This window comes from Physeter macrocephalus, chromosome 2 (genome assembly GCF_002837175.3).
Source record: "Physeter macrocephalus isolate SW-GA chromosome 2, ASM283717v5, whole genome shotgun sequence".
Taxonomy (NCBI): domain Eukaryota; kingdom Metazoa; phylum Chordata; class Mammalia; order Artiodactyla; family Physeteridae; genus Physeter; species Physeter macrocephalus.
Window position 1 is genome coordinate 126,533,239 of NC_041215.1, and position 9,150 is coordinate 126,542,388.

General features: G+C 33.5%; 1 pseudogene; it reads left to right on the forward strand.

Moving 5' to 3' along the window:
* The first annotated feature begins 3,452 nt into the window (after positions 1–3,452).
* Positions 3,453–4,097, forward strand: LOC102989040 (40S ribosomal protein S4, X isoform-like; annotated as a pseudogene).
* The last annotated feature ends 5,053 nt before the right edge of the window (positions 4,098–9,150 follow it).

A 9,150-nucleotide genomic window follows, 5' to 3' on the forward strand; every position in this document is an offset into this window, starting at 1 on the left:
CAAGTTGAGAGAACTGACTCATTTAGTACATACAATATGAACGCATAAATATAACTGTCACCCATCATTCCATTGCAAATTTGTATTGAGAATGAAGACTAACTTTTAAAATATTTTCTTTAGAATGAACATAATCAAATGGTTAGCAGAGAGCTCCAATAATTTTGAGTGTATAATTTCCTGTTGGCTTGTTTGTTTAGTTATCCAGAAAATTGGGATGCAATGCTTAAATTTTTACTGTAAGCTTTATAAACACAAAAGCTAAGCCTCACCTAGTTCTAAGAAAGCAGAGATAGGTGGAGGATTGGGGGTGATGGTTTGTACCTGACACAAAACAAACGTTTTAGTTGTATCTAATCAGAAGCTGGTTTTGTTTTTAGTTCCAGTGTCAAATCCAGCAGTCTGCATTAAGGAATCTGTACAGAGGCACAATAGATTAGTCATTAGTCTCCATTAGTCATTCAGGCTGCTTTGTCCATGTCACTGTGACCTTGCAGAGAACACAGTATCCTTAGAGACTTTAAAATCATGTTCTAGGTGAACCTCACCTCATAAAGTACATAAGGCTATAATTCTGCCCTGTGTAAAAAGACTATGAATTTACTAAAAGATGTTAAAAAGTTTTTGTTTTTTTAAATTTAGATTAAGTACATGTTAGGATTTGGGAACTCTTGCTTGTATCAAAGTCACTAGATTTATAACATCAATAACGTACTACAAATAAATAGAGACAGTTCAGTATTTTTAAAATAGTCCTTTTAATTTTAGGCAGAAAGACAATATGGAGAAGTAAACAGTGTTGACAAGCAAGATCCTTCATTTCCAGGTCTACCTTAGTTAGGTAGTATTGACTTCTTTCTAACAAAGAATAAATATATTTTTCATAAAGAGCTTCACTTTCAATCTCTGCATTCAAGGGAATTGCTATGAAAAAGGTTATTGTCTTTATCTCATTACAGATAAATATTGAGTTGTATAAACATTTCGTTCCAAGTTTTGGATGCTTTCCGGTTAATGAACAAAACACAAACCTGTTCTCAAGACATTTGCAGATTCAAGTAGAATGCCATGTGAGAGGCACTCTAATTTTGCTAGTACAAGGAATCTTGTAAGCATAGAAAGTTATAAATATCATAATTTTGGTTAGATGTTTATATACTTTTGTATTAGGAGTTTCCAGGTTAGGGTTATGGCCACACATTGCTCTAATTAAATACTTAAAGTTCATGCTGAGGGACCACTTATAAGGTTTTTGAGATCATCAAACTACCAAATCCATACAAGTGAGACAAGATTGAGATTAAGTTTTTACTCCAAATCCTACACCTTAAGCAGAATTACATCAAGGTCAAGCTTGCTTTTAAAGAAATTAAACTTATATTTCTCAGACATGGAAATTTGATTAAGAATTTATATCTGTTCACCTTGGAATAGTGTTTGCCACTTTGGAGTCTACTTTCTTGTATGGTTATGAAAATGGATCATTCAACCCAAGCCAACACTCTGACCAGGCACCTTTCTCTCCAATGCTCTGAAATTAGATGATGAAGAATAAAGGCAATTAAATATTTCCACAGATTGTAGGCAAATAACCTGGAATTAGCTATGTCGGCTTGACAGAAAATTTTGGCTTTTACTTTTTCTTAGCAAGCTGCTCATGAAAATATTGAAGTTGCTGATCTGAGATACATTTAGTTCATTTTTGTTTCATCTTTTTAAAAATTCAGTACTTATTGTATGAGTTTAAAGGGCAAAAGGCCAACATGACTTATTTTTAATTTTCACACACATTTCCCTTAATAGCTACATTATCAATCTCTACCTGGATATTTTAGTTAGATAAATATATATTAAAAAAAAAGATAGGCCTAAAAGAGCCTTTGGAAACACCAATTTTTTTTTTTTTTTTTTTTTTTTTTTTTTGTGGTATGCGGGCCTCCCTCTGTTGTGGCCTCTCCCGTTGCGGAGCACAGGCTCCGGACGCGCAGGCTCAGCGGCCACGGCTCACGGGCTCAGCCGCTCCGCGGCATGTGGGATCCTCCCAGACCGGGGCGCGAACCCGGTTCCCCTGCATCGGCAGGTGGACGCGCAACCACTGGGCCACCAGGGAAGCCCGGAAACACCAATTTTTTAAGCTGAAATATAATGCTTAGATATATTTGCAAAACAAAATAATACTCTGTTTTCTTTGATACGTCAACATTTTAACTTGTAGCAGATACCTGTAAATTTAAGCACTGACCCTAAATAAAATGCAAAATTAAAAAAAATTTAGTCAGATAAAAATTTATTCAGACAAATGAATTCTAATAATCTTTTGGGGAATAATTAAATATGACTTGCTTCCTTCCTGTTCAGCTAAACACAGATTACTTAGTCATAGCAATTAATATTTATGCAGGTACATGTTGAGAACTCTTTTAACCTTTTTGCATGCATTATTTCATGTAAGTCCCATAACAACCCTACGTTGTGTACATTTATATTAATTAAAAGAAAGCTGACTGCTATAACAGAGAAGCCCCATAATTTCAGTCCTTTTATTAAAGAATCTATTTTTTCACACTCATAAAATCTAATTAGTCATAATTTGGTGCAGGGAATTGTCAGATACCCATACCCATAGATGCTTAAGCCCCTTATATAAAACGGCACAGTATTTGCATATAACCTATGCATGTCCTCTGTATGTACCCTTTAAATCATTTCTAGATTACTTATAATACTTAATACAGTGTAAATTCTATGTAAATAATTGCTGGTACACAGCAAATTCAAGTTTGATTTTTGGAACTTTTTTGAAATTTTTTTTCCGAATACTTTTGATTCGTAGTTGGTTGAACTTGAGGAACACATAAATACGGAGGGTCGATTGTCCTCTCTTCACTGACAGTTTGAATATTTACCTAAACAACTCAGGAATGACGGAAAAAAATGGATGAAATTGATTCTTCTCAGAATTGAAGACTTTAAGTAATGATGCATTAATTTCTGCTACTTAGATCTTGGGTGAGATCCAAGTTCTTTTCCTCCCTGAGACCCAATGGATTTTTAGCTATTCCTTTGATTTAGTGAGTCTTCTCCATATCTTTCCAATACAGTAAGTTCCTTTTTTTTAAAAATAATTTGACTAGACTTTCAGTTGAGTTCAATTTTGAAAAGTAGATATAAAGTAGTATATAACACCAAGGTATTTTTTTATTACAGCTTTAGTCTCAAAACTGGACTTAAACTGTTAAGATTTTTAAGTCAATTTGATCACACAGAAAATAAAGAGAGCTAAAGCTGTCCTTTTATTGAAAAACAAACAAGTACGGCTCTTTTTGTGCCTAGAACAGCTGTGGCTTGCAGTCCCAAGCATCTGAAGCATGTATCAGCTCCAGTAGACTAGAAGCTGTTAACTGACCAGTGTGTTTGCTCCTCATCCATTTACTGGTTCCCACAAACAGAGAATGTCTCCTTATCAGTTTCCTAAGGAACATACTAAGCATACGCTGACAGGAGATGCACTAAAGAAGATCTCATGCAGCAATCCATTAAGATTGATGACAAGGTCTGAACTGATACAACGTACAGTTGCTGGATTTATGGACGTCATCAATATTGACAAGGCCGGAGAGAATTTTGGTCTGATCTATGACACCAAGGTTTACGTTGCTGTTCATCATATTGCACCTGAGGAAAGGCCAAGTACAAGTTGTACAACGTGAGAAAGAACTTTATGGGCACAAGAGGAATCGCACATCTGCTGACTCATGATGTTCACACCATCTGCTACCCTGATCCCCTCGGCAAGATGAATGACATCATTCAGATTGATTTGGAGACTGGCAAGATTACTGATTTCATCAAGTTTGACACTGTGTAAAGTGACTGGAGGTGCTAACTTGGGAAGAATTGGTGTGACATCCTGGTTCTTTTGATGTGGTTCATGTCAAAGATGCCAGTGGCAGCAGTTTGTCACCCAGCTCTCCAACATTTTTGTTATTGGCAAAGGCAACAAACCATGTATTTCTCTTCCCCAAGGAAAAGGTATTCACCTCACCATTGCCAAAGAGAGAAACAAGAGACTGATGGCCAAGCAGATCTTGAGGTAACATGATTGGTAGAGTCTTTGTACTTAATTAACGACAATACAGCATGATATATTTTTAAAAGTATGTCCAATTAGAGTAACATCTGGCTGTTGTTCAAAGTGACTCTTTTATCAGTCCCAGAGACCCAGTTGCCAATGACAGAGAGAGAGAGAGAGAGAGAGAGAAGAAATGAATATATTCAACAACTTATTGGCCACCGCCTGCTGTCTATCTATCATCTATATAGTGAATTTAATTTTTTTCTGATGGCAAATTGATTCTAAATTTCATTGAGCTTTCAAAGCCTTAAACTTCCTAAGATAATCTTGTTAAATACAAATATTCTGAGCTACACAAAGGAACATTCTCAGGAGGTCTTGGAGGCAGAATATAAGCAGATTCTTGTAAGTGCAAAATCCCTAGGTCTTGTGTTCTATTTTTAAAAACTATATAGATTTTTGTATTCAGCTCTATGGAATATACATTTTTGTTGTTGTTTTTGCTATTTCTACATGACTTTGGACAATGTTCATGCTCTGATACACATATATCGTTTACCCTATGATGTTGAATGGCCTTAGGACACTACCATGTTCCCTTAAGGGCACTAACGATATGTTTGTGAAGCAATCCACAATGTTGCCACTGATAATAACTTTTAAGTTCTCACCTTTAGGGGTAGATCATTACCTTTATCACGTTGTCATCATCAGTTGTACGTGTATTCATGTATCATACTAGAAGCCCCAAGCTAAAAATGTATACTGATTTGAAAGGAAGAAATAAAACTGCCTTTATTCATCAAGAACAAAATTGTATATGTAGAAAACCTCAAAGAATCTACAAAGATACTCATTGAGTTAATAAGTGAGTACAGCAAAGTTTCAGGATAAAGGACACTATACAAAAGTCCATTGCTTTCCTGTATACAAGCATTGAACAAAAGAAATTTAAAATTTTAAAAATACCTTTTACAATAATGCCAAAAATGAAATACTTAAGAAAAAATCTGTCAAAACTTGGGTGTGATATATTTTCAGAAAACTACAAAACCCTGATGAGAGCAATAATAAAAGATTGTCTATAAATAGAGAAATATTCCATGTTCATGAATTGGAAGGCTCAATTATTAAGATGTCAATTTTTCCCACTCTGATCTATAAAATAATTGCAATTTCAATCAAAATCCCTGCAAGCTATTTTGTAGATATCAACACACTGATTCTGAAAATGATATGGAACAGCAAATGACTTGGAATAACAAACACAGTATTGAAAAAGAAGAATAAAGTTGGAGAAGTTACATTACTCACTTTAAAGACATATTATAAAAATGATAAAGTGGTACTGGTAAAACAGTAGACACTTAAAACCCAACAAAGTTATTCAAATCATTTTTGACAAAGGTGCAAAGGCAATTCAATGAAGAAAGGGTAGTATTTTCATCAACTTGTGCTGGAACTATTAGAGGTCCATATGTCAAAAAAAAGAAAAAAGGAAAGAACAAAAAGAACTCAGACACAGCTCTTGCACATTATAGAAAAATTAACTGAAAATGGATCACAGACATAAATATAAAAACTATAATTTTTAGAAGAAAACATAAGATAAACTCTAGATGCCCTTGTGTTTGGTGATGAGTTGTTACATACAACACAACATAAGCATCCATGAAATAATAATAATTAATAATTTGTATTTTATTAAATTTATTAAATTAAATTAAAATTTCACATCTGTGAAAAACACTATTATGGGAATGAGAAGATAAGTAGTCACAACCTAGGAAAAAATTTAGCAAAATATATACCTGAACAAGGACTTGTAACCAAAATATATAAAGAACTCTTAAAATCAACAATAAGAAAACACACAATCCAATCTAAAAAATGGGCAAAATGGGCAAAATATCTGAACAGACACTTCACTAAAGAAGATACACAGATTAGAAGCATATGAAAAAAATGCTCAATATCATTTGTCATTAGGGAAATGCAAATTAAAAACAATGAGATACAAGTTTTGGAATGGCTTAAATCCAAAACTTGACAATAAAACTTACTTGCAAGTTTGCAGAGCAACAGGAACTTTCATTCATTTCTGGTAGAATGTAAAATAGCACAGTCACCTTGGCAGAGAGTTTGACAGTTTCACCACATGATACAGCAATTGTGATCGTACATATTTACCCGACTGATTTAAAAACTTATGCACATACAAAATCCTACACACAAATATTTATAGCTGTTTTATTCAAAATGCCTTTCAATAAGTGAATGGATAAACAAACTGTGATATATCATACAATGGAATATTAGTCACAATAAAAAGAAATGAGGTATCAAGCCACACAAAAATATGGATGAATCTTAAAGCATACTGCTAAGCTAAAGAAATAAATCTGAAAAGACTGTGTACTGTATGACTCTATGTATATTACATTCTGGAAAATATAAAACTATAGAAACAGCAAAAATATCAGTGGTTGCCAGGGATTTGGGAAGGAGAAATAGTTTAATAAGAAAAACATGTGGGCCTTTTTAGTGCATTGAAAGTATTCTGTATGATAGCATAATTATGGGCATAACACACAAGTTATTTGTCAAAACACACAGGAATTTACAGCAAAAATAGTGAACCTTAATATATGGCATGTTGCTGTGCCAAAAAGTGTGAGGTGCTCAAGAAAAAAAAAATGAATAGAGATATGTCAAAGGGACACAGGAGCCAATGGAAAGAGCTCCCAATGATCAAAGCTGGAGCAATTTTAGTAACAGAATAAATAGTGTTGGATTATAGCCAAAGTAAAAATAAATAACCATGAATCTAGATTGATTATTTAACTTTAAGAGGAAAATAAATTAATCAGAAAGAATAAATAAATCTGCCAGGCAGAAGAATTCTAAATAATTTGTGCAGATACTCTGCCCTCAAGGAGGCTTCCTCAATTACTCCCCACTCCTTAAGTATGGACTTTACAAAATGACTTTCTTCCAAAGAGTACAGTATTGAAAGGGGATAAAATAATAATTTTACAATGGAGAAAACTGACAAACTACCTCAGACAGGAGATAAAGTTTAACTCAACAGCGATAAATCAAGTTAATAGTATGTATCCTTGATATTACAAGATGAAAATGGCACTTAATCTTTGTGGTCTTATTCCTCAAAACACTGCAGCCCAAACAATGGCAGACAAATCCCAACCAAGGAACATTCTATAAAATATCTGATCAGTATTCCTCAAAAATTGTCAAGGTCATCAAAAACAAGGAAAGTCCTAGAAATTGTCACAATGAAGGAAAGCATAAGGAGACATGATCATAATCATGATCATGATGACTAAATGTAATCTGATATCCTGGATGGGATTCTGTAACAGAAAAAGGTCATAAGGTAAACACTAGTGAAATCTGAATAAAGTATGAACTTTAGTGAATAATAATGTATCAATATTGGTTCATTAATTTCCTATTATTAATATTAGAACCAATTTCTAATATTAATAATAGGAAAAACTAGGTGTGGGGTATGTGGGAACTCTGTACTATCTTTGCAAGTTTTACATAAATCTAAAACTACTCTAAAAATTTTACTTGAAAAAACTTACATACTTTTCCAAAAACCTTAAATATGTAAGGCTAAAAAGAAGTGTTGCTTGGTCTTGTGGGCAGCTGGAGTATTATTAGCATCACACATGTTTACACAATAATTAGCAGTCTCATCTTTTATCTTTCCACTGTATATCCCTATTTTTCCATCAACATGTGACTTAGGACTCCCTGTTCTTTCAATCAACCCACTTGCTTATGTAAACTTTGCTATCACCTTCAACTTCTAGTTATTATTAATGGAAAAGTAAGCAAATGCCTGAGCCAAGTATTTCTAGGAGGAATGGAGAGAAAAATAGAAGAAGAAGAAAAAAGAAATCTGTAAATGTGAAGATACCAAAGTGTAATGAATTTCTTAGATAATCTATTTCCTAGTAGTAATATTTCCCAAGTAGTAAAATTTGGAAATAAAAATCTATAACAAATTTTACTGCTAAATGTTATAAATATTATTTTTTAAATGATTTTAAAATATTATTATCAACTTTTTTAGATTGTACACTAAAACTGTTTCAACTCTGTCTCAGTATCCATGCTGTGTGTGAGATCCCATATTTGTGAAATGATTCTTAATCAGAACAATCCTGATTTGATATTTTTAAAAAAGACTATTTTATGTTGGCAGTAATCTAAGATGGATTCACTACAACAAAGTGCATTGTGTACCATGATTAGGTCTAATTTCTAAACTTTAATAATATATTTATAGATCAGAAGTGATATGATAAAATTCTCTAAAGATAGTAACTATACTTTAGTCAGTCTGGTTGTTTTAGCCTTCTTAATACAATGAAGGCCAAGGTCAAGAAAACATCACTCTCAGTGTGAAACCAATAAAAATAAATAGCAAATGGTTAAGATTCACTATCTGCAGGAAGTATTCCTTTTATGAAGTGTGTGTATATTTGTTGCTAAGGAGATGGGGGACAACCTAGTCCAATCTTCACAATGAGAGTACATCATTCAGAATAACATGAAACAAAGAAAGGTACAACCTAATCAACTCAATTGTCACAGAACAGGTTAGAGTTAGGAGGTATGGACTGTTTTGGACCATATAGCATCAATGATATTTGATGATATTTGGCAAAAAAAATGATTTTTTTCTGTTTCAACCTAAAGTATTCAAGCTTTAGGAGTCGTGGGGGACAAAAGAACAAGAACATTATTACTAATTTTCTTAGGGAAGCAGATACTCTGCTTTTTGCTGACTATAGCTATTTTCCGAGCAATATCCCTGGGTGCGAGAAGACTGCACATTAGGTCACCATACAACCTATAGGAGTTGTTCTTCCAGAAAATGTCATTTCCTTTGTAACTTGGTGCTTTGTGGTAATATTTATATCTATAATTTGGCGTCCTCACTGAACTTGCCCATCAACAATGGCTTGAGAAGCTACCACCTCTGGTTTTTTTTTTTTTTTTTTTTTTTTTTTTTTTTTTGTGGTATGCGGGCCTCCCTC